This window comes from Mustela nigripes, chromosome 1, assembly GCF_022355385.1.
Source record: "Mustela nigripes isolate SB6536 chromosome 1, MUSNIG.SB6536, whole genome shotgun sequence".
NCBI classification, from domain to species: domain Eukaryota; kingdom Metazoa; phylum Chordata; class Mammalia; order Carnivora; family Mustelidae; genus Mustela; species Mustela nigripes.
In genome coordinates this window covers 211,803,941-211,830,786 of record NC_081557.1, presented here as the reverse complement: position 1 = coordinate 211,830,786, position 26,846 = coordinate 211,803,941, and the positions used below count along the sequence as shown (strand labels likewise).

At 36.5% G+C, this 26,846-nt stretch overlaps 1 protein-coding gene and 1 pseudogene across 2 annotated transcripts in view; both read left to right on the top strand.

Moving 5' to 3' along the window:
• The window catches only part of RAB28 (RAB28, member RAS oncogene family), a 102,987-nt gene that overhangs the window by 53,238 nt on the left and 22,903 nt on the right, over window positions 1-26,846 (top strand). The window lies entirely within an intron of this gene.
• On the top strand, window positions 14,599-15,293 carry LOC132008202 (secretory carrier-associated membrane protein 3-like; annotated as a pseudogene).

Sequence of the window (26,846 nt, the reverse complement as noted above, 5' to 3'; positions counted from 1 at the left end):
AGATCTTGCACATATTTTATTAGATTTATACCTAAAGACTTAATTGGGGGGGGGTAGTTACTAATGTAAATGGTATTATGGTTCAAAAAATTTTTTAAAAAGATTTTTAAAATGTATTTATCTGAGGAGAGAGAGAGAACAAGCAAAGGGAGGGATAGAGGTAGTGGGAGAAGGAGACTCCTTGCTGAGCAGAGAGCCCAGCGTGGGGTTTAGTCCAAGGACCCTGAGATCATGACCTGAGCTGAGCTTAATTGACTGAACCACCTGGTATTATGGTGGTATACCATGCCCCAATGGTATTATGTTTTTAATTTCACATTTCAATTATTCATCACTGGAATATATAAAAGCAGTTGACATTTTTATATTAACCTTGCAGCTATTCTTAATTAATGTTATTTCAAAGAATGCCTTAAAGTACTTACTACATCTCAGTGTACCTCTTAAACATTTCAAAAAAAAAATGTTACTTACCTAGTTTTGGTATTGAGTATGATATTCTGGATGCTAGTTGAAGAAGATATTCTAAGGCAGGAAGAATCAACTATGTCAAGTGTTGATGATAGGTAAGTAAGAAGATCAATAACTGACTATTAGAATTAGCAGCAATTCATTATTTATCTATAAGATCAATTTTGGTGAAGTGAGGACAGAAGACAAATTGGAATCAATAAATATAGATTATTCTTATGAGGAGTTTTCTTTTTTCTTTTTCTTTCTCTCTTTCTTTCTTTTTTTAAGAGAGGAGAGAGAGAGTGTGCATATATGAATGTGAGTGGGGGTGGGGGCAAAGGGAGAGGGAGAGAATCTGAAGAAACCTTCATGCCCAGTTGCAGAGCCCAATGTGGAGCTCGATCTCATCACCCTGAGATCATGACCTGAGCTGATATCAAGAGACAGATGCTTAACCAACTGAGCCACTAGGCACACCTCTTATACCATATTTGATGTATAGGTTTGGTGGCACATGTGGTGAATGGTCTCTTGACTGTTTCCAGTTTCTCAGTGAGATAGGAGGAATAGTCTTTGTTGTGGGTTAAATTGTTTTTCCTCAAAAATATACATTGAAATCCTGACCTCTAGTACCTGTAAGTGTGACCTTACATAAATGTGGGGTCTTTGCAGATATAATCAAGTTAAGATGAGTCATACTTGAGTAGGGTTAACTTTAAATACAATGACATATCTTTTAAGGAAGAGAAAATTGTACAGAAACATAAACAATTAAGGAAGAAATCCATGTGAAGATGGAGGCAGAGTTTGTGGTGATACAGCTACAAGCCAAGGAATGTCCAGGTTTGCCGGAAACCTCAAGAAGCCAGGAAGACGCAAGGCACAATTCTTCCCTATAGCTTTCAGAGGGAGCACAGCCCTGCCAGTACTTTGATTTTTGACCTGTAGCCTCTGAAGTTGTGAGAGAATAAATTTCTGTTGTTTTAAGCCACCTAGTTTGTGATACTTTCTTAATGTAGCCCTGGGAAACTACCAGTCTTCAACTGAGAGTGGGAATGGAGGAAGGCTTGATGTCTTGATTTCTTATGGATGTCTCTTTTCTTTCTTTGACCTGTGATTTCATACAATGTTATAATGCCTTGACACTTTGATTGGCTGTTGGGTAGAATGTTTCTATCCAGTTTTAGTGGACAAAGCATCTCTTTAGGATTCTTAGCTTTATGAGAGTCTAGATAGTAGTTTTCTCTCTGTTTGCAACTGTAAGCACATGATTTTTTTCTGGGTAGGTTTTAGAAAAGCTGACTGCAGTGCTTAAATCAGATAGAATCTCTCTTAACCTCCCAGTGAGCCAATGTAGAATCAGTTAAAATAACGGATTTTTTTTTTTTTTTAGCATTCTGTTATAAATATTTTCAAGCACACAGAAAAGCTGAAAGAATTTTACAGTAAACTTGTATACTCATTATCTAGAGCAGGAGTCAGCAAACTTATTTTTTTGAAATGATCTGGATGGTAGATATTTTAGGCTTTGCAAGTCATAAGCTAACTGTTAAAACTATCCTACCTGTTTCACTGTAGTGTGAAGCCAGCCATAGAAAGTATATAAGTGAATGATTGTGGCTGTATTCCAAACCTTATTGTCACTGAAATTTGTATTTCATATTTCACATTCATAGTCATGGGTTATTCATTTGTTTTAAATCTTTAAGAATTGTAAAACCCAGTATTAGCTCTTGGGCCATAACAAAAACAAGTGGCAGACCGGATGTGGCCCACATGCTATGGTTTGCTGTCTCCTGATCTAGAGTTTACAATGGATATTTTGCTATGTTTGCTTTATCACAAATTTGCCCATCTAGCCATACCCTCTTACCAGTCAAGCAGTTCATCTACTTTTTCATGCATTTCAAAATAACTTGCAGATGGTGCTTTTCACACTTAACATTTCATTGTGCATATCTTTACTTAGACTTCAGTTTTTTTTTTTGTGGTGAGACAGTGAAATGAAAAGATCTCAAGAGTACTATTTGTTGATTTTGACAGTTTGTACCCCTGTATAACCTAAGTCTTTATAAAATACAGAATATTACCATCCTAGATGAGCCCAGCCTTCCTCGTTGCCCTCCATATCCCGCTGCATCAATTGTCTCTACCATGATGCTGAAATGAAAGAATTAACTGCAGCAGCCCCTGCTGCCCAACAGGAAGAGACTGGAGATGAGGAGGACAGGATGCTTGCCTGCCTTTCTTTTTCTTTCTTTCTTTCTTTCTCTTTCTTTCTTTCTTTCTCTCTCTCTCTCTCTCTTTCTTTCTTTCTTTTGTATTGTTCTTCATTTTCTTTATTGACTGTTTTCTTGAGAGTCAATAGTTCTGTGGCCTCACATTGATTCCTTATGATCTGTGAATACTTGCTTATTCCTATTAAAATATGAAGATAGAATTGAATAGTATTAGTAGCTGCTCTGGGTTTTTAAATTTATGATGATAGTCAATATTAGATTTTCTCAGTAGTTGTTACCTTGAATGTGAGGATGGACCTCAGGGCTTGCAGTCTTTTTTCACCCTGATTGTAGAATATTGGTGGCAAATGGAAAAGTTGAGCTTCTAATATGGGTACATAGGCAGGTGATAACTGAGTCCACTGCCCATTGTAGAAGTTAAGAAGGACTTTCCCTAGACTGGTGTACCACTAGTGTACCAAGTCTGTATAGTTGTCCTTCTCCACTCATACCTTTATAATAGTTTGCAGTTACATGGAGGTATTGACCTGTTTTCTCTCTCTGGTGGCATTGTACTAGGTCAACTTGGCTAACCTGAAAATGCTTCCCCAGATTTTGGTTAGTAGTGGCCACAAGAGACATTTTGCACAGGAAGTGGCAGGCATGTTTTTTGTCTCTCTGAGGGTCAGTGCTGAGTACCAGGCACTATGTCAGCTCTCTTACAGTGTCATTGATTTGTTAGGTCACTTGTAGGTTTGGGATTGCATGTGGATCAGCAGTTCTTTCAGCTCCTGCCAGATTTCCCTTTTTAGCATCTCTGAGTACTTGCCCTTCATGTACAAACCTCTAGGGAAGGGTGTAGGCTTCTCTCCTAGCTCACACTTGGCATCAAAGTTGGAGTTGGTGAGAGACAGATGTGAGTTCCAGTTTGTCATTGCCACTTTCTTTTGTCTTCGTGGGTTCCAGTTCTTGTAGATTTCAGTTGTCTTTATCCATCCTAGCTCATCCTTGGGGGTTCCAATTTCTCTTTGCTCCTTTGTTTGTTTGTTTGTTTGCTCCTCTTTTTATTCTGTTCCCTTTCTGATTGCTGGTTTGGCTGACCTATAGTGACTTCAGGCTTAAGATTAGATGCAGAGGCAAAAGCTTACATCTGCTGCTCCTACAGCTTCCACAGTTATACAAGGTCTAACCCCTATAATAAATTCTTCTTTAACACCCATGCTGGTTCTGCATCTTTGGTACAACCCTAGTTGATACACTTTACTCTTCTGGGATTCATACTAGAAAACTTTTGTATTATATATTGAGAGTTATTTCTACCAGCTCATTTTATCTTTAAGAATTTTTTTTCTCTTTTCTACCTGCACCTTCATTTTTTAAAATACTGCTTGTACTCTCATTTTTAATATTTCGTCTGGCATATCAGTGGTACTTTGAACCCTAAGTAATAGTAATAAATAACAAACCCTTATTTTGCTTAAGTACTGATTTTAAAAACAATTAACAGAGATAACAGTCTTGTAAAGACAGTTGAAGCTTTTTTTTTTTTTTTTTTTTTTACCATAAAGACTCATTTAACAAAACACTGAGCTGGAGAGAGTATGAAAAACCCAAAGAAGTTTTTACATTTAAATGGTCTAGAGTAGGGGCACCTGGGTGGCTCAGTGGGTTAAGCCTCTGCCTCTGGCTTGGGTCATGATCTCAGGGTCCTGGGATCGAGCCCCACGAGCCCCACGTCGGGAATCTCTGCTCAGTGGGGAGCCTGCTTCCCCCTCTCTCTCTCTGCCTGCCTCTCTACCTATTTGTGATCTCTGTTTATCAAATAAATAAATAAAATCTTTAAAAAAATGGCCTAGAGTAAAATAAAAGTGTTATTTTAAATTAGTGCCATGAGAGAGATGTAGTGAGAGATGTTAGACAACCAATATTCAGACATATTTTTGTATTATGCTATAGAAGGGTAATGTAATGTGATGTGATCAATAAAAAGAGGTCTAAAACTTTTCTTTTTGGAAACTTTAAAGTTTGAATGATTGTTTCAGTGACATGTAGTTCTTCATTGGAATTGGCTTGCATATCTTTTGTTTTCATCATGATTGAGTAGTATCAGAGGTGTATATTTTGATTTTTGAAGTTGACTTTTTTATTGGCAATTGATAGAATTATTTATATCCATTCAGTTTAATTGATGCCACTTTTTGCCCCAAATGAGATTTTATTATAGTGCATTATTTTCTTCTGAGACATTTATATTTAAAAGATAATATAATAAATAATTGTTGAATGGATTAATATCATATGGGGAGATCTGAAAATATTTTTAAATTTTAATAAAATATATTATTAAATATTAGTGGTGTTAACTTCATAACTTTTTAGAGTGCTGTTGATGCCAAATATGTCATTAATATACTTGTTTTGCTGAGTGAAATAAGTCAAGCAGAGAGAGTCAATTATCATATGGTTTCACTTATTTGTGGAGCATAACAAATAGCATGGAGGACATGTTGGAGTTAGAGAGGAGAAGGGAGTTGTGGGAAATTGGAAGGGGAGGTCAACCATGAGAGACTATGGACTCTGAAAAACAATCAGAGGGTTTTGAAGGGGCAGGGGGTGGGAGGTTGGGGTACCAGGTGGTGGGTATTATAGAGGGCACGGATTGCATGGAGCACTGGGTGTGGTGCAAAAATAATGAATACTGTTATGCTGAAAATAAATAAAAAATAAATTAAAAAAATATTGCATAAAAATATACTTTTTTTGTTTTTATTTTTATTTTTTTAAAGATTTTATTTATTTATTTGACAGAGAAAAAGAGAGAAAACAGGCAGGGAGAGTTGGAGAGGGAGAAGTAGGCCTCCTTCTGAGCAGGGAGCCCAATGCAGGGCTCCGTCCCAGGACCCTGGGATCATCACCCTGAGCTGAAGGCAGACGCTTAACGATTGAGCCTCCCAGATGCCCTGATACACTTGTTTAAAAAATCACTTTACTGTACATTTATGTCTCATATTGAAGTTTTAGCATAATGAATTATTTAAAACATATCACTTTTGTAATGTATTCTAAGATGTTGTTACAGTGTTATTTTAAAGTTATTATACAATTATTCTGTAATAGATACTTTGCAGGACTTTAAAGAGTAATCATTACATATTTGATTTAGAAAATTGGAAAATGCAGACACCTATGAAAAAAAAATCACTATGAAGTCTACCGTATAGAACCAACCAGTTAATATGTGCATGTATTCTTTTAAGCTCTTTCTGTATATATTTTCTTTTCACTTAAAGTTTTAAGCCTATATATCTTTTCTTGTATGCAGACTTTTTTTAAAGCTCTATTTTGAAGAGCTACCTAAAATTTCTACTGATTGGATACCCTGTAGTTTACTCATTTTTCCATTTATGATTATTTCTTTGTGATTATTTCTAAGAAGCATGACTTTTATAATGTTGACTATTGTAAGGGGGCAGTGAACCAAAAGTCAAACTTAGATGAACAATAGATTCCAGTGAACTGTGCAAGTTATAGTTTGGGCTGCTAAATGGAGGAATTAAAAATTTTTGTTAGTGTTTTCACCTGAAAGCTATAATGCTTGTTCATTTTAAATTCTCATGGTGTAGTTTTCATTTATTTTTCAAATAGTGAATTGAGTATTCTAAAAAATGGGAATTGGAGTTCAGTATTTTCCCATTCATTTCTCCCCCATGAAGAAATCTCAGAACTTTATACATAAGTACTGATTGTATTACTGACATAGAATTGTAAGGAGTGCTGCCAGCTTTTCTTATTAAAAGTTTTTCTTGGGGCACCTGGGTGGCTCAACCAGTTCAGCGTCTACCTTCAGCTCAGGTCATAATTCCAGGGTCCTGGGATCAAGCCCTGCAATGGGCTCCCTGCTAACAGGGAGTCTGCTTCTCCCTGTTCCTCTGCCTGCCACTCCCTCTGCTTGTGGTCTTTCTTCAGCTGTCTCTGTCAAATAAGTAAAATCTTAAGAAAAAAAGCTTTTTGGAGTAGTCAATAAAAGAAACCTATTTTTTAAGTCTCAGAATCAGGTAATTCATTAACATGAGAACAGTAGTTTTCAGAAGGATTTTCTGTAGTCTTTGTCTCTTTTTATAAAATTTAAATTCAATTTAGTAAAGATATAGTGTATTAATAGTTCTGTAGTCTCTTGAATAGTTCTGTAGTCTCTTTGTATTTCATAAAGGCTGACAGGTTTCTTTTGCCTCTTTTGAGTGTAGACTGGTGTTTATTGTTTTAGCTTCATAGAACACATTGCACCCATGAGATATATTTCTGAGGTTTGAATTTTTTAAAAGATTTATTTATTAATTTAATTTTTAAGTAATCCTACACCCTACATTATGATATGTAGGGGGACTTTACAGCAGAAGTAAATACTTAAACAGAATCCCTATACCCATGGTGAAGCTCAGATTTACAATGCTGAGATGAAGGGTTACATGCTCTGTGGACTGAGCCAGCCCCATGCCCCTGTGGGATATAATTTTAAATAAGAAGTATTTTGAAGTTAGAATGTATCATATAGTAGCATATTCCAATAAATCTCACTATGATTTTATTTGCAACCAAGAAAAAAAAAAAAGTACCCACTCATTCATTAATTCATTCATAAGTGCCAAGCACAAGTGTGGGGGAGACAATATGATAGTGTTGTCCTATAGTGATGTGCTGAGTACACAGGGGGACTTCACAGCAGAAGTAAATACTTAAACAGAGTCTTATGGGTTATGTAGGAACATACTATATAGAAAAGTGCAAGAAAGAGCAGTCCAGGCTGAAATAAAACTTTAGAAGCTAGGAAACAGTCTGAAATATAATGGAAATTTGTATTTGTCCCAGCTAGAGGTTAGGGTGTAAGGAAGGAGAGTTGAGAAAAAGAGATAATGTTTTAAGGAGTTTAGATTTTCTTCTAAGAACTCTAGAAAGTCTCCAAAGGCTTTTAAACAGATAGTGATTTGACCATTAGTGTAGAGTAAGGGTCCTCTTTTTGTATGGTCCACTAAGAATGGTTTTTACATTTTTAAATGGTTGGAAAAACATCAAAAGAAGGATATTCTGAAAATTATATGAAAATCGTCCATAAGTATTTTTATTGGAAGAGAGCCACACTCACCTTTTACATTATGTCTGGGGCTGTTTTTTCCGTACAATGGCAGAGTTGAGTAGTTGCTATGAAGAACATATAACCCACAGACTCATAATTGACTTACTTTCTAACCCTTTACAGAGAAAAGTTTCCCAAAACCTTGTCTAAATGTACCAATTAAAAATATGATGATAGAATGGATAAAAAAGCAAGACACACTTATAAGCTGTCTATAAGAAACCCACTTTAAATATGAAGATTCAGATAGGTTAAAAGTAAAAAGAAGGAAAAAGATATATTCTGCAAACACTAATCAAAAGAAAGTTGTTGTAGCAATATTAATAAGATAAGGAATTTAGTCTTGGGATTAAAAAAAGAAAATGAATAAGTAAGACAGAAAACATAATATTCAGGGGGTTAATTCACAGAAAAGTCTTTTTGCATATCTGCAGGACATATGGTAAATTCCCTCTTACATTCCTGATATTGTAATTATTATTTTTTTTTCATATTCAGTTTGGTTAGAGGTTTATCAATTTCATCGCTTTCTCAAGGACCAGTTTTTGGTTTCATTGATTTCTCTACTGTTTTTCTTTGTTTGTTTTTGTTTTTGCTCTCTTTTTGGGGAAGAAGTGGGTAGGGACAGAGGGAGAGCATATACAATATGCTCAACAAAATACAGTATAAAAAAGATACTACATTAGGGGGTTTGTCCTAGAAATGTAGGCTAATTCAGTATTCAAAATCAATTAGTATAATTTACTATATCAATAAACTAAATAAACTAAAGAACAAAACCCATTTGATGATCTCAATAGATGTATAAAAAGCATTTGACTAAATTCAACATCAATTCATGATTTAAAAAAACTCTCAGCAAACTAGGAACAAGAGGGGACTTCTTCAACCTGATAAATGACATCTATGAAAAACCCATAGTTAATATCATACTGCGTAGTCACAGAGTGAATGTTTTCCTCCTGAGATCAGGTACGTACAAGTATGTCTACTTTCATGATTCTTATATTCAACACATCATTCTTGAGATCCCAGCTATTGTAAGATGGTAAGAAAAATATAATAAGATATATAGATTAAAAATGAAGAAACAAAATTACCAAATTCTTAGATATGATTAATTATGTTGAAAATCCCTCTTGAGAAAATTGTACAAGCATAAGATCCAAATAAAATAAGACAAATACCATATTAAAGGATACAAAGATTGAATATTGGAAAAATGTAAGTTCTTCTCGATTGGTTTATGGATTCAGCATAATTTCAATTAAAGCCTGATGGTATTTTTGTGTGTAGTGCTTAAACAGACCATATCTAAAATATATATGGAAAGGTAAAGGTCCTGAAAAGTCACTATGCTCCTGAATTACAAGGTGAGGAGCATATACCTTGCCAGTGATCAAGACTTTTTATAAGTAGCTTATAATAAAGACAGTGTGGAATGCACTCAAGGAAACAGAAGAGAGATGCTGGAAACAAAGCTCATGTAAATGGCATTCGGATGTTATTTTGAAAGTGTTAATGAAAATCTTTGAGAAAGAGTAGAATATTTATTGAGTAGTCCTTGGACAGTTGTTTATTTGAAAAAGAAAGTGGATCCCTATATTATTCCCATTCACAAAAAATCAGTTCACTTGGAATGAAATTTTAATGGTACATCTTTTTAGAAGAAACAAATAAAGGAATTTGTTTCCTATCTTGGTATGTGGAAGGAGTTCTTAAACAAGATCTAAATGCTAAATTTAAATAATGAATATATCAACCACATAAGGTAAATACCAAAGAAGATAAACATCTTTGTTTTTATCAAGTGACACGTTAAAGAATTAAAAAAGATAAGCCACAAATTGGGAGAAGGTATTTATAACAAAAGTAAATGACAAAAGATTACTATACTTTTACAGATATACAAGGAAAAGGCAACTCATTAGAAAAATGGGCATAGCTGTCAAAGCTGTCATCATCAAGACAGCATGGTACTGGCACAAAAACAGACCCATAGATCAATGGAACAGAATAGAGAGCCCAGAAATAGACCCTCAACTCTATGGTCAACTAATCTTCGACAAAGCAGGAAAGAATGTCCAATGGAAAAAAGACAGCCTCTTCAATAAATGGTGCTGGGAAAATTGGACAGCCACATGCAGAAAAATGAAATTGGACCATTTCCTTACACCACACACGAAAATAGACTCAAAATGGATGAAGGACCTCAATGTGCGAAAGGAATCCATCCAAATCCTTGAGGAGAACACAGGCAGCAACCTCTTCGACCTCAGCCGCAGCAACATCTTCCTAGGAACAACGCAAAAGGCAAGGGAAGCAAGGGCAAAAATGAACTCTTGGGATTTCATCAAGATCAAAAGCTTTTGCACAGCAAAGGAAACAGTTAACAAAATCAAAAGACAACTGACAGAATGGGAGAAGATATTTGCAAACGACATATCAGATAAAGGACTAGTGTCCAGAATCTATAAAGAGCTTAGCAAACTCAACACCCAAAGAACAAATAATCCAATCAAGAAATGGGCAGAGGACATGAACAGACATTTCTGCAAAGAAGACATCCAGATGGCCAACAGACACATGAAAAAGTGTTCCATATCACTCGGCATCAGGGAAATACAAATCAAAACCACAATGCGATATCACCTCACACCAGTCAGAATGGCTAAAATCAACAAGTCAGGAAATGACAGATGCTGGCAAGGATGCGGAGAAAGGGGAACCCTCCTACCCTGTTGGTGGGAATGCAAGCTGGTGCAGCCACTCTGGAAAACAGCATGGAGGTTCCTCAAAATGTTGAAAATAGAACTGCCCTATGACCCAGCAATTGCACTATTGGGTATTTACCCTAAAGATACAAACGTAGTGATCCAAAGGGGCACGTGTACTCGAATGTTTATAGCAGCAATGTCCACAATAGCCAAACTATGGAAAGAACCTAGATGTCCATCAACAGATGAATGGATCAAGAAGATGTGGTATATATACACAATGGAATACTATGCAGCCATCAAAAGAAATGAAATCTTGCCATTTGCGACAACATGGATGGAACTAGAGGGTATCATGCTTAGCGAAATAAGTCAGGCGGAGAAAGACAACTATCATATAATCTCCCTGATATGAGGAAGTGGTGTTGCAACATGGGGGCTTAAGTGGGTACGAGAAGAATAAATGAAAGAAGATGGGATTGGGAGGGAGACAAACCATAAGTGACTCTTAATCTCACAAAACAAACTGAGGGTTGCTGGGGGGAGGGGGTTTGGGAGAAGGGGGTGGTATTATGGACATTGGGGAGGGTATGTGCTTTGGTGAGTGCTGTGAAGTGTGTAAACCTGGTGATTCACAGACCTGTACCACTGGGGATAAAAATACATGTTTATAAAAAATAAAAAATTATATTAAAAAAAAAAAAAAAAAAAAAAAAATTAATAAATGAAAAAAAAAAAAAAAAGAAAAATGGGCATAAAGCAGAAATAGGAATTTCATAGAATAAGAAAGAAAAATGGCCCAAAGACATGAAAGTAAGTGCAGTCTCATCTCTGAGAAGAAAATGCAAGATATGACCACCAGTTAAGTAGTAAGGTACAAGTCAGGAGGCCCAAGAATAACAGTGATGGAAACATAATATGAATCTACAGGAGTTCATTTTCACTGGTAGGTGGATTGCAAATTGGTATAACCACTTTGAGAATAATTTGGCATTATTCTATAAAGAATATTCATAGGGGCGCCTGGGTGGCTCAGTGGGTTAACGCCTCTGCCTTTAGCTCAGGTCATGATCCCAGAATCCTGGGATCAAGCCCCGAATCGGGCTTTCTGCTCCACAGGGAGCCTGCTTCCTCCTCTCTCCTTCTCTGCCTGCCTCTCTGCCTACCTGTAATCTCTCTCTGTCAAATAAATAAATAAAATCTTTAAAAAAAAAAAAAAGAATATTCATAGACTATGCTTGCTCTCAGCCAATAGGCCGAGAAGCGATGAACATTCATAGACTATGATTCAACATTTTTTTTTTTAACTCTGCTGTATAGCTCAGACTGCTTCTCGTACATATTAGGTGACATGTACTGTGCATAGTCACAGTGCGTCATTGTTGGTAATAGCTCATACTGGGGAAAAAAAAAAAAACTCGAGTGTCCACCGTTGGAGGAGAGATACAAATTGTGATATGATCATCAGAGATACCCTCTATGGCAGTAAAAGTGAGTGAACTTTTCTACTTGGGATAACATGCATGAAACAACATAGCATAAAAATAGTCAGTTCCAGGGGCACCTGGTGGCTCAGTGGGTTAAAGCCTCTGCCTGCGGCTCGGGTCATGGTCTCAGAGTTCTGGGATCGAGCCTCGTGTTGGGCTCTTTGCTCAGCGGGGAGCCTGCTTCCCTTCCTCTCTGCCTGCTTCTCTGCCTACTTGTGATCTCTGTCTGTCAAATAAATAAGAATCTTAAAAATAAAAAAAAAAAAGTCAGTTCCAGAAGACTACATGTATGAAGAGAAAGTTATGTGAGACTCTGGAACTGGATTGATGTGAGGTTGAGTTCTGGCTCCCCTGCTTACTAGGTGTGTGTTCGTACTTAAGTCATTTACCCTCTTTGTGCCTCAGGTTTTTCATCTGTCAAATGATGGCTGTTTTGAGGATGAAATGATTTGATAGTGTAAAGTACCTGTAAAAACGGCTCTCTAGAAATGTTAGCTCTTCCTATTACTCTGAGATCTTTTGGTATCAGGCACTTGGTTTCTTTACTATTTTCTTATGATTGTTATTTTTAAATGATCTTTTTTCATTCTCTCTCTCCCAGTAGATCTGATATATGGTGGGGAATTAGAACATATAAAGAAGAATTAAATAACTGTAATATAATTGCTAATAAAGGCAATTCTTACTGTTGATTCTGTTCTTTGCAAGATCCCAGGGTATGCTGGTATCTAGGCAGGACAACCCCATGCAAGTCTGTGTATGAAAGGCCTAAATGAATTTAGACCCTATTATATCTATAAATCACACAGAATTTTGCAAACTTGTACAGTTCTGTTCAGGTATGAAATTCTTAGTAAGAATTCATATGGAAAATGTTCAAAACCTGGATTAATTTTTCAGTTCCTTCAGGCTTTTGGCATATGGGCAAATGTTAATCTTGATGATTTATGCACACGTGTTACAAAAAGCAATAGAAAGTTGTAGATAACCACAAGTGCAGAAAGATTTACTTACTCTCTGTTCTCAGTTAGACCTATTATTTCATTTTAGTGTGAAGTGAGAGGAGAAGTAGTAATCCATTATCTGTTCCCAGAAAGAAGTTGGGTAATCTAATTAATGATACTAACTAAGTTGAGGAAATAATATGGATTCTCACATACTCCCTCCTTTCCTCTTGATTCTGGCTGCTGTTGGTGTTGCTCTGCTTATTCTACAGAGTTCATATTCATTATCACTTCGGAGTTCGTATACATTGGTTTGTGATAATATATGTGACTACAGTAGAAATGCAATGCGAAGTGATTAGGCAAATTTTATAATAATATGGAGAATCTATAAAAGGGTTGGAGAATTATTAGAAGAAAAGTGATTAACAAATGAGGATCTGACAGAGTCAGGTGATAAATAGATCCCCAAGGCTCATGGCACGGCATGAGGTCAAAAGAATATGATCTGATAAATGATTAATAGAAGTCCTTGGGAAGATCTGTAAACACTATGAATATTTTTGCAACAGTGATGCTTCTTTATGATCATATGAAAAATTAGGTTTGAAATGAAGATTGTCATCATTACAATTTTAATAGGAAGTTTTAATAAAGTGAGACATACATACAAGAATATGTAAGATATAGAATAGCTCTTCCCTGGGTTAGGACTTAGAGCATTGCCAGGCACCCCAAAGTCCTATGAAGTGCCTTTCTTAATCCTCTTGCTAACTTGTTAGGGTTAACTATTACCCTTTGTCCTGATCTTTTTCTTGCTGTGTTTTGGGGTTTTTTTGTTTTTGTTTTTGTTTTGTTTTTGTTTGTTTGTTTGTTTTAGTTTTATTATCTGTATATACCTCACTAAATAATATTTATTTTGATCACTTTAAAAATTTCATATGAATGCTCTCATTTATGTGTATTCCTTTGTGTCTTGTTTCTCTTGCTCACACGTTTGTGATATTCATTCTTACTGTGAAGGGAGACTCTTAATTTTTCAGTCCTGTATAGTATTCCTGCAAAAATAAGGAAGTATATACAGTTGATTCTTGAACAACATGGGGCTATGGGTATGACTCCCATGCAGTTGAAAATATACATATAACTTTTGACCAAAAACTTAGCTACTAGTAGTCTACTGTTGACTGGAAGACTTACAGATAACATATGCTATTGGTTAACACATATTCTATAGGTTATATGTATTATATACTGTATTCTTACAATAAAGTAAGCTAGAGAAAAGACAATGTTAAGAAAATCATAAGGAAAATAAAATACATGTACAGTACTGTACTGTATTTATTCGGCACACAGGAGGGAGCTCCAAGAGCTACTGTGGCTGCCACTGCTCTGGCAAGGGTGTGAACAGTAGGGGGCAGCCTGGGCTGCAGAAGCAAACAGGGTTTAAAACGAGCTTCATATTCCAGCTCTGTGTCCCAGCGCCGACCCAGCCTGCAGTGTGCCACGCTTGTCGTCTACAACTCTTTGAGACTCTGGGAGCTGCCACTAGCCGAAGAGCCTTCTGCTCCTTCATTGTTGCCTCCACCCTTGGCTTCCTTCTTATGGTCCTCCAGAAAGTTCACATGGTCAGATCTATGATCCTATAGCACCCAGGCTTCCCCTGCAGCAGTCATGGCCTCACTGCTAAACAGGCAGAAGCAGGTTAGCTGGAAGACAGAGGAGTTGGACCAGAGAGAGTGAGGGCTGCAGCATGCTACTTTAGGGAACACAGTTACTCAACAGAAGAGTTGGGCCCTTTTTTTGCCCAGCTCAGCCTTACTTTGTCCAGGACATATCAATGGAAATCCTCCAGGAATTTCTGAAGACTGTATCCACCATGTACTGCCTCTGCATGTGCAGCACTCTGGCTCTTCTCCTGAATGTCCTTGCCTGCCCAGCTTTGCATAGAGACCAGCAGTGGCTCAGGCTTGGGCTATCTGTCCTCTGGGTCCTGCTTTTCACTCCCTACTCCTTTGTGTGCTGGTATCGCCATATGTGTAAGGCTTCCTGGAGAAACAGTTCATTCAGTTTCTTTGTTTTCTTCATTCGGGATGTTTTTTGTCCTCCGGGTGATAGGCATTCCAGGTTGAGGGTTCAGTGGCTGGATCTCCATTCTAATGGTGCTGAAGGCCAGCACGGCTATAGCTGTGTTCATGCTGCTGCTTACCTTGTTCCTCACTAGCATCACTCTTCTGGGAATTGGGTTGCTCAGGCAGAGCCACTCTTTGCACTGCCACATAGATGCCAGCTTTCAGAAGGCCTGGCAAGAATTTGCTTCCCGTGTCTTCCTAATTTGATGGTGTAAACTGTAGCTGCCAGTGCGGCTCCGGGGGCTCAAAAATGCCTTCCAGGTCTTGTGACCCCTGACTGGGATGCCCTGGCTCTGTTACTGGAGGGAGCTGACTTAGCCCCCATCCCTGAGGTCTCTGGGACTTGGCGAGACATCACCACTTGATGTCTCCTCTCTAGTGCCCCCAGTCCCACAGCCATGACTGCTGAACTGGACTTAGGGTCTGGAGAGCCCACTGTGACCAGTCACTACTTCCCCACCAGCCCCCCAGTTAGGCCACACTACTGGCCACCTCTTATGCACTCCAGTGCAGCTTCCCTCAGCTGTGCCAAATCAGTTGCTTTGGTTATTTAAATAAAAAAGAAGTAGAACTGGAACTCAAAATAAATAAATAAATAAAGGCCAACATGTAGGTGGACCTGTAGTTTCAAACCCAGTGTTGTTTACGGATCAACTGTATATTATTTTAGACACCATTGATGCTTTGTATTTCTTTTTTATTTTCTTTTCTCTTCTCCTTCCTTCCTTCCTTCCTTCCTTTTCTTTTCTTTCTTCTCTTTCTTTCAGATTTTTATTTAATTATTTGACAGAGAGACAGCGAGAGAGGGAACACGAGCAGGGGGAGTGGGAGAGGAAGGGGGCTTCTTGCCAAGCAGGGAGCCTGATGCAAGGCTTGATCCCAGGACCCTGGAACATTGACCTGAGCTGAAGGCAGACACTTAACAACTGACCCACACAGGTGCCCCTATGCTTTGGATTTCTTTCAGGAGCTTAAAAAATATTTTTGTTTTTTTGTGAGTGGCTATTATGTGCTTTTTTGTGCTTACCTGCTTTTGTTTTTAGCTGCATGTTAACAACAAAATAAGCGTGGCTTAAATATTGAGCTTCTTACATCATTACTTCAGTGTACTTGATTTCATAAAATCCTAATTTCTGTGTGTCTAAAGCATCATGAAACATTTAAAAAGAAAATCCTAACGTGGGAGGAATATTTAGAACAAATTTGGCAAATGTCCTTATTAGAGAAAATGCTTATACACATTGATAAGGTGAAATACATAAAACACAGTAGAAAATAGGAAAGGAAGGAAGGGACATTTGATAAATAAATATAAAAACTAATATACAGGAAAAATGTTAAACTTCACTGAGGTTTGAAACTTTAAACTAGAAAGTAGTTTCTTTGATGATACCTTTTTCTTTATCTGTGGGACATCTCTTTTTTAGGAAGATTCATTTAAGAATTCTACAGAGTCAAAGTCAAGTTCTGGTCGTTTTTTATTTTGTGGCATTAGCAATTCTTCTAATACAGTATGATTTATTATGTCATCAGAGAAAGACAGCATTAGAGAGTGTGCATGGCAAGGTAAAATTAAACACATGCTCACAATCAAATTAATGTATTTCATCTGTCTTCAACTAATAACAATCTGTCATGTTATCTATCTGAGTAGGGGCATAAACAGTTTATTTTGTGTTTGGAGTAACTTCCTGGAGGTAGTTAATGTGACAAGTAGTTTGTTTGAATTGAGTATAACCAGATCAACACTCTAGATGTTTCCTTGATACCCTAAAAATTACTGCGAAAATCTGTACAAGTGCTCTATTTGTATTTTGCTTTTACTTCTTCAAGTTAGCGACATATTTTACAGTCATTTCACAGAGAATATTATGTTTCTGCCATGAACTGAGGAGCAAAATATCCTTTTAATGCTTTCTTTCTGTTGATAGGGAATAAACATTTATAAAGATTAGCATCATGCAGCACTTTCCCTTTTTGTAAAAATGTACAATAATACATTCTGATTTTGATGAAAAAGTCATATTAATTACAGAATGTGTTTTTATAGCATGTAAAAAATGAATATTTTGGAAAGTAGGAATATCATAAAGTCTCAGGCCCCCCCAAAAATGATACTATTGCAATGTTTTTCAGATTTTAAAAATCTTAAGATTTCTCATCACTTAGTCTGATCAGTAGGTCAGATTATTACACATTTGGCATACCTAGTTTTTAAGCTATTTATTACATTTGTACTATAACTTTGAAGACTCTTCTTTGATTACATCAGTAATCCTATAGGTAGATGCAGTGGGACCCCTGAATAAGGATACCTGAATGCCAGTAAACAAATAAGACTTAAAGAAGGAAGTTGTCATATACTTGGCTAATTAGTATTAGTGTATGTTTTAGATGTCAAAATATATACATATTATAAGCACATGTAGATCAAATTTAGTGCATTATTAAGGGTATTTTACTTGTCATATTTGGGCTAATCCTGATGGATCATTTTTAAACATTATGTAATTTCACAATTTGCACAGCTGCAAGTACTTTGTAAAGAACTTGTAGTGTTAAGGCAAAGAGTATCTTAGTAATGCTGATGGGCTCAGTTTTACGATTTATTATTATTAATGAATACTTTTAAGTTACTAATAAGTTATAACCAGGTATAAATAGTTCACTTTTTTATAATGATGAGCATTTAAAGTTTTTATGTCTTTATTCTTTTAGCTAAGACTCAATGAAAGTTAGAGTGTTAAGTGATCATCCCCAAAGAGGGTGTTCATTCTTCTTGGTAAGACACTAAGTGGATTTGGAATTAGGTGGCTCTGTTCTTTTTTTTGTTGTTGTTCCTTTTTTTTTTTTTTTTTTTTTTTTTGGTGTAATTCTGGTGCTATTGATGACTAACATTGGGACGACTTCGGTTAATTCACTCCAAGCCTTGTTTTTTTCAGATGTGAATTAGATGAATGCTTTACCTATTTTCCAGGAGTGTTACGAGGTTCCAAAGTATTTGCAAATTTTGAAACAGAGTTTAGATTGCTTTCCAAGTGTCCTGGAATGGTTTGTTTTTGCCCTTTCCCATCTTTCTTCTTCATAGTAGCCAAAGTAGTTTTATTGAAATTCAAGATCACATTGTGCCATTGGTTACAACTCTGTAAGGGCTTTGCATTGGTGAATTTGGGTTATATGAATCCTCATGTTATACCTGCTGCATGCCCCTACTCTTACTCATTATGCTTCTTGGTTTTTCTCAGTTGTACTCGGTCATTTTCCTCTGTTAGGTTTGTCCCCAGCTGTTCCAGAAACTGCAACATTTTTCTCCTCCAGTCTCCTCTTAGCCTGGTTGGCTTGTCCTTATCTTTTAGATCTCAGATCAAAGAGGTCTTCCATAGCTACCATATAAAATTGGCATAATTACTATCTTGGTTCCTATCACTCTCCATCTGCCCTTCCCCCCAAATTCAGATTATGAAAATTGTTTCATTGCCTTGTGTATTTATGTGTTTACTTGTTTATCAGTCTTTCTCCCTTGTTACTGTGAGATTAAGGCTAATTTATTTTGTTCTTTATTGCTTTTACTTAGCACAGTACTTGACACATAATAGGTATTTATATTTATTAAATAAATGAATCTTAAGGATCTTAAGGTATTGTTTTACTTCTTTCAAAGAAGCACATTTTTTTTTTTTTTTTTGGTAACCTGTGATTTTTGTGACTACACAGTTAATCTGAGTCATCTTTAGGTTGATTAACGTGTAGGACTGTAACAACTTTTGGAGGAAAAACAATCAGCTGCATGTGTGTAAAACTTGCCGGCTTTTATTTTTAAAGTTATATAGATAATGGGGATATGAATAAAACTAGTTATACAAGATGGCTGAACAGAAAAAATGCCATATCCATGAAATCTGTAGGAGTATACCCCCCCTTTTTTTTTTATCATTTGTAATATTCTTTTGAATGGTTTGAGTTTAGAAACAAGGAGTTGCTATTGTATAGTGAATGGAAGGGCTTTGAATTCAATAAGGGAAGGTTGAAGGATTTTCAATATATGTTACTCACAAGGATTTCTTTTTTGTGCCGATGTTTTTGCTCAGGTGAGCTGGAATAGCTAAGGTAAGATGGGTGAAAAGTGCAGCTGTGGTGCAGTTGGTTGAGTGTCCAACTCTTGGTTTTGGCTCATGTCATGATCTTACAGTTGTGAGTTTGGGGTCTGTATGGCTTTGTGCTCAACATGGAGTTGGCTTCATTTTCTCCTTTCCCTCCTATTCACTCTCTCTCTCTCTCAAATAAATAAAATGTTAAAAAAAAAAAAAAGTGGAGCTGTGCAGATGTTACCTGTATGAATATGAATTCCTTAGCACCCAGTATAAGATCCTGATGCCTCAGCCCTGCTGATTTCACCATCTCTTAGAAGCCAGGTTCTTCCAGATGCTTTTGCACATTTTCCTTTGTTAAAGAGTATACATCCTCTCTACCCCAAGGTTGTCTAACTGGGTTTTTCCTCATCTTTCAGTAGTTAGCTAAAGCATCATCTTCTCTGTGAGATCTTTCCTTTAAGCAGTTCTAGAAATTTCCTTTCTCTGTTCTCCTGTTGCACCTTATCTTATATAGAATACTGTTGCTCTCTTGGTCTTAGAATTCCACTATATACCTTTCTATATGTGTTTCTCTTAGCCTTCCTAGCACTTAGCACTTAGGTGGTGCTGGTAAATAACTCAGGAATAAACGAATGGATAGACAAACCACACTAACACTAGCTAATACTTACTGAGTATGTGGTTTTTACATATTTATTTTATCTATCATAGTAACATTATGAGGTAGGAACTGTTGTTGCCCCCCTTTTATAAATGAGAAAACCAAGATACAGAGAGAATGATTTGTTCAAAATTTCACAAGTGGTAATAAAACAGGAAATCAAACCCAGGCAGTCTGGTTCTGAAGATTGCATTTTTACTTACCATGTCTTACTTCCTCTTCACGTAAATAGGTATTCACATAAATTGGTGAATTATTGAAGAACCATAGTTTTTTTTTCTTCATTTGCCTTATTATAAACGATTGAGAAGTACCAAAAAGTTATTTCTTATATGAGATTAATTCTCATATGTAATCTATCATCACTTTATATCAATAAAATAGTAACAAAGATAATCTATTGGGCTATGAATAAATTTTTTGCAATAACTCTTTATGATATTTGATATGATGTGAATTTTATTAGAATCCTTTTTATTAAACATCATTTATTGTTACTTATAAAATCTGTCTCTGGGCCTTTATATAGGCCACTTTATCCTGGAAGTTATCTAGTGAATAAATTTTGAACCATCACATCAATTTATAGAGTTAGTGTTCCATTAGAATTAGCACGGCCAAATGAAGGATGAAAGTGACAACTTTGGATACAAAATTTTGATTTGTTGCTTCTAAATCAAAGCTATGAACCTCAATAAAATCAAAACAAAATAAGGTACATGATACTAAAATATTTATGGATGAAGTTATATATAATATGTTTGAGTTTCTTAAAATAATCTGAGAGTGGGGATATGAATAAAACAAGATTGGTCATGACCTGATAATTGTTGAAAAATCTTTCCTTGTATCTTCCAACAAAATGTAGTGACAAAGAATGCATTTTTGTTTTCATACAATTTTCCATGTATTACTTGAGCCATTGAATGGCAGAAGAAAGGACATTTCTCCAATATTTCATGTTTTATTTTTTTTCACTAGTAAGTAAAAAATGCAAAAGAGGCTTCTCAATCTGTGATTATTCAATGTAATTTTGTGACTGAATATTGACATAACCCAATCAAAGAGAAAATTATAGTGCTTAGATTTTTGTTATTTGGCTAATTATAACTTTCAGTTATCATTAGTTAATAACTCAAGACTCAGTGTATACTCAGGAAGAGGTTCATTGTTAACAAGAATGATGTAGACCGGGGTCCTTGGTTGGCCCAGTCAGTAAGCTCTGACTCTTGATCTGAGGGTCGTGGGTTCAGTCCCCAAGCTGGGGGTAGAGGTTGCATTAAAAAAGATAAAATCCTCAAAAAAAAAAAAATTAAAAGAAAATCTTTGGGTGCCTGGGTGGCTCAGTGGATTAGGCCTCTGCCTTCAGCCCAGGTTGTGATCTCAGGGTCCTGGGATCAAGTCCCGCATTAGGCTCTCTGCTCAGAAGGGAGCCTGCTTCTCTCCCATCTCTCTCTGCCTACTTGTGATCTCTCTATGTCAAATAAATAAATAAATAAATAAATAATCTAAATAAATAAAAAATCTAAAAAAAAATGATGTAGACCTATATTTTATGTTAGTTAGGTAATCTGTATTAGTTAAGGTAATGCTAGATGCTATAAAGAGACAATTCCTAAAGTTTCACCATCTTAGTACAATAGAAATTTATTTCTTGTTTATGTAAAGACCAAAACCAGGTAATGCTTATCACTAGTGGTTCATCCCCCTTTCAGATACAAACTCCTTAGATCTTTATGGAACTGCCATTTTCAACAGATGGCTTCATTGGTTACCATGAAGCAGGAGAATAAGGACTACCACACCTAGAAGGTTTATTTATTCATTTTTAATTTTTTATTTCTTATTTTTTAAAAGATTTTATTTATTTATTTGACAGACAGAGATCACAACTAGGCAGAGAGGCAGGTGGAGAGAGAGAGGGGGAAGCAGGCTCCCTGCTGAGCAGAGCGCCCGATGTGGGCCTCGATCCCAGACCCTGAGATCATGACCTGAGCCGAAGGCAGAGGCTTAACCCACTGAGCCACCCGGGTGTCCCTATTTATTCATTTTTTAAATGAACTTTAATTAATTAACTAATTTAGATTTTATTTATTTTATTTATCTATTTGAATAAATTTGTTTGTTTGTTTGAAAGCACGGAGGGAGAATGAGGGAGAAGTAGACTCCCTGTTGAGCAGGGAGTTCATGCGGGGCTCAATCCGAGGATCGAGCTTCTCAGGTCCCTGAGATCATGACCTGAGCCAAAGGCAGATGCTTAATCGACGAAGCTACCCAGGCACCTACACCTGGAAGTTTTATATGGGTCAGGCCTAGTAGTGATGCATGTCACTTCTTCATTACATTGATCAGAAGTTAGTGTTATGGCCATACCAAACCACAAGCCAAGCTGAGAAATGCACTGTAGGTTGATAAACCGCTGTCCGCTCTCACTGTCTTATCAATTGTTTATCTATTTCACTCTTCTTTTTGTTAAGAACAGGGAAGGATCTTGGATTTTACCTTACTTGCAAGCTAACAAATTATCCTACTGCCACTGTGGCCATTGGCAAAAGGCCTGAGATCCTGGGTCAGAGATAAAGGACTTTGTTACTCATATCACAGCAAGCAGGCAAGGTCAGCCCTGTTTGCACTGGTTCTCCTTGTTCCTAAGTTCCACTAGGGCAGTGTGAGAGGGCCTACGTAGATGATATATGCCTGCAGTGATTTTTATCACAGCCAAGGAGCTTAGGAAACCTGAATCCTTTATGATGGGTTACAAGTAAACCTCAGAACTTTGCTCTAGAGGTGGGTACCATCTTTATTATACCAGACAGTGTACAGACTTAAGCTTTATCCATGAGGAAGGCACTATCTCTAGACTGCTTGATGTAAAAACATCTTTGAAAGGATAGTCTAAAATAAAAGCTGTCATTTAAAAATTTTACTCTTCCCAATTTTAATTTTTAAAAATTGGTGTAACAAGGGCACCCAGGTGGCTCAGTTGGTTGAGCATTTGACTCTTGATTTTGGCTCAGGTTATGATCTCAGGGTCGTGGGATTGAGGGTGTTGGGCTGCACTATGGAGTCTTCTTGAGATTCTCTTTCTCTCCCTCTGCCTCTGCCCCTCCCCTTGCTTGTCCTCCTGCTTATGAAATAAATAAATATAACTCTTTCAAAAAATTATGTACCAAATTTTAGTGTATTTTTGTCATTTATGTACCTATATCTATAATGTTTATAAAATAGGACTTTTATTAAATACACAATTTTGTACTCTACTTTTAAATTTAACATCCTATACTCTTGTTTATTTCACTTAAAGAGTCTTTTTTTTTCACCTTTATTAGGATATAATTAATGTGTAACGTGGTATAAACTTAAGGTATACAACCTGTTTATTTGATACACTTACATACTGCATAAATGATTATCACCATGACATTAGCTGACACCTCCATCACCTCACATAATTACCATTTTATTTTTAGTGGTGGTAACATTTGAGATTTGCTTTCGTAACAGCATAATGCTGTATATTAGAATCCCAGAACTTACTCATCTTTTAACTGGAAATTTGTACCCTTTGACCAACATCTTCCCATTTCCCCAAGCCCTTAGCTGCTGGTAACCACCATTTTGCTATTTTTCTGAGGTCAGCTTTTTTAGATTCCACATATAAGTTATATCATATAGTATTTGTCTTTGTTTTATTTCACTTAGCATAATGCCCATAGGTTTCATCCATGCTTTTGCAGATGGTAAGATTCTCTTCTTTCTCATGGCCGAATAATACTCCATTGTTTATGTGTATGTATGTGTGTGTGTGTGTGTGTACACCACATCCTTTTTTTTCTTTTTTTTTTTTTTTTGTAGTTGGCGGGAGGGACAGAGGTTGAGGGAGAGAAAGAATCTTAAGCAGGCTCCACATCCAGCCTGGGACTTGGGACTCCACATCCGACATGGGACTTGATCTCACAACTGTGAGATCATGATTTGAGCTGAAATCAAGAGCTGGATGCTTAACTAACTCAGCCATCCTGGCGAGTGAACATGGGAATGCTGATATTCTTCAAGATCCTATTTTCATTCCCTTTGGTTATATACCCAGAAGTGGGATTTTTTTTTTTTTTTTGCAGAACCTCCATACTCTTTTCCATATTCCATGCTTCTTTACATTTCTACCAACAGTGCACAAGGGTTCCCTTTTCTACATTCTGGCCAGCACTTGTTGTCTCTTGTCTCTTTGATGATAGCTATTCTGGCAGATGTGGTGTATCTCATTGTGATTTTAATTTTTATTTCTCGGATGTTTAGTGATGTTGAGTTTCTTTTTGGGTACCTGTTAGCCATTTGTATGTCTTCTTTGGAAAAATATCTATCCAGTTTCTTTGCCCATTTTATAATTGGAATGTTTGTTTTTTCACTATTGAGTTGTATGAATTCTTCATATATTCTGGATATTAATTCCTTACCAGATATATGACTTGCAAATATTTTCTCCCATTCTGTAGGTTGCCTTTTCATTTTGTTTGATGGTTTCCTTTGCTGTGGAGAAGTTGAATTTGATGTAGTCCCATTTGTTTATGTTTTATTTTGTTGTCTTTACTTTTTGTGTCAAACCCAAAAAATCATTACTAAAACTTCAGTTAATAGTCTTTAAGTCTGTGATTTTTAATGGCCAGAGAGTATATTGCATTATGTGGTTGTGCCATAATTTAACTCTGTGTCTCTTTTGGGACATGAATCTTTCTTCTGATATTTTTTTGTGCTACAGATAACTGTGTGGTGAAGATCTTAATTTATAATTGTTACTTTTCTACACCTCTGATTTTTTCTTCAAGATAAACTCTTCCAAGTTATGTGGTTATGGAGTATAAATGTTTTAAAGTTCAGCACAGATTTCCAAGTTGCTTTTAAAAAAACTAGTAGTACCATCAACTGTGGGTGTTCTCATGTTGTTTTGGGTTTTTGTTTTTTTTTCTTTTGTTTTGTTTTGTTTTTAGTTTTGCCATTTGAAAGGTAGACATCAGTTCTGTTTTTTCTTTCACTTGCTTTTCTTTGCATACTGATTGAACAATGCTTTCATAGGTTTATGTGAAAACATTCTTAAAAAGGCCTTTAAGGTAGCCTAACATTCTGTCAATCATAATTATTAGTTACGTTACTGAGAAAATACCAATTCTCACTGGATTGTTAGTATTCCATGAAACCGTGACATATGCTTTTGTTGCTGTCTCTTTCTTGCTGTAAGTCTAAATTATAAACTATGAAATATTATAAATTGTATTTTAAAAATACATTAAAAACTGTACAGGTTCTTTTTTTTTTTTTTAATTTTCATCATTTTTTTCCCTTTTTAAAAATTTTTCCCCCCTTCCCCTAACCCTCCTCCCCCCAGCAACCCTCAGTTTGTTTTGTGAGATTAAGAGTCACTTATGGTTTGTCTCCCTCCCAATCCCATCTTGTTTCATTTATTCTTCTCCTACCCCCTTAACCCCATCTTGCATCACCACTTCCTCATATCAGGGAGATCATATGATAGTTGTCTTCCTCTGCGTGACTTATTTCGCTAAGCTTGATACCCTCTAGTTCCATCCACGTTGTCGCAAATGGCAAGATTTCATGTCTTTCGATGGCTGCATAGTATTCCATTGTGTATATATACCACATCTTCTTAATCATTCTTCTGCTGATGGACATCTAGGTTCTTTCCATAGTTTGGCTATTGTAGACATTGCCTGCTATAAACATTCGGGTGCACGTGCCCCTTTGGATCACTACGTTTGTATTTTTAGGGTAAATACCCAGTAGTGCCATTGCTGGGTCATAGGGCAGTTCTATTTTCAACATTTTGAGGAACCTCCATGCTGTTTTCCAGAGTGGCTGCACCAGCTTTCATTCCCACCAACAGTGTAGGAGAGTTCCCCTTTCTCTGCATTCACGACAGCATCTGTCATTTCCTGACTTGTTGATTTTAGCCATTCTGACTGGTGTGAGGTGATATCTCATTGTGGTTTTGATTTGTATTTCCCTGATGCCGAGTGATATGGAGCACGGTTTCATGTGTCTTTTGGCCATCTGGATGTCTTCTTTGCAGAAATGTCTGTTCATGTCTTCTGCCCATTTCTTGATTGGATTATTCTTTGGGTGTTGACTTTGCTAAGTTCTTTATAGATTTTGGACACTAACCCTTTATCTGATATGTCGTTTGCAAATATCTTCTCCCATTCTGTCAGTTGTCTTTTGGTTTTGTTAACTGTTTCCTTTGCTGTGCAAAAGTTTTTGATCTTGATGAAATCCCAATAGTTCATTTTTGCCCTTGCTTCCCTTGCCTTTGGCGATGTTCCTAGGAAGATGTTGCTGTGGCTGAGGTCGAAAAGGTTGCTGCCTGTGTTCTCCTCAAGGATTTTGATGGATTTCTCACCTTGAGGTCCTTCATCCATTTTGAGTCTATTTTTGTGTGTGGTGTAAGGAAATGGTCCAATTTCATTTTTCTGCATGTCGCTGTCCAATTTTCCCAACACCATTTATTGAAGAGGCTGTCTTTTTTCCATTGGACATTCTTTCCTGTTTTGTCGAAGCTTAATTGATCATAGAGTTAACCGAGGGTCTATTTCTGGGCTCTCTATTCTGTTCCATTGATCTGTGTGTCTGTTTTTGTGCCAGTACCATGGTGTCTTGATGATGACAGCTTTGTAATAGAGCTTGAAGTCCGGAATTGTGATGCCACCAACTTTGGCTTTCTTTTTCAATATCCCTTTGGCTATTCGAGGTCTTTTCTGGTTCCATATAAATTTTAGGGTTCTTTGTTCCATTTCTTTGAAAAAAATGGGTGTTATTTTGATAGGAATTGCATTAAATGTGTAGATTGCTTTAGGTAGCATAGACATTTTCACAATGTTCTTCCAATCCAGGAGCATGGAACATTTTTCCATTTTTTTGTGTCTTCCTCAATTTCTTTCATGAGTACTTTATAGTTTTCTGAGTATAGATTCTTTGCCTCTTTGGTTAGGTTTATTCCTAAGT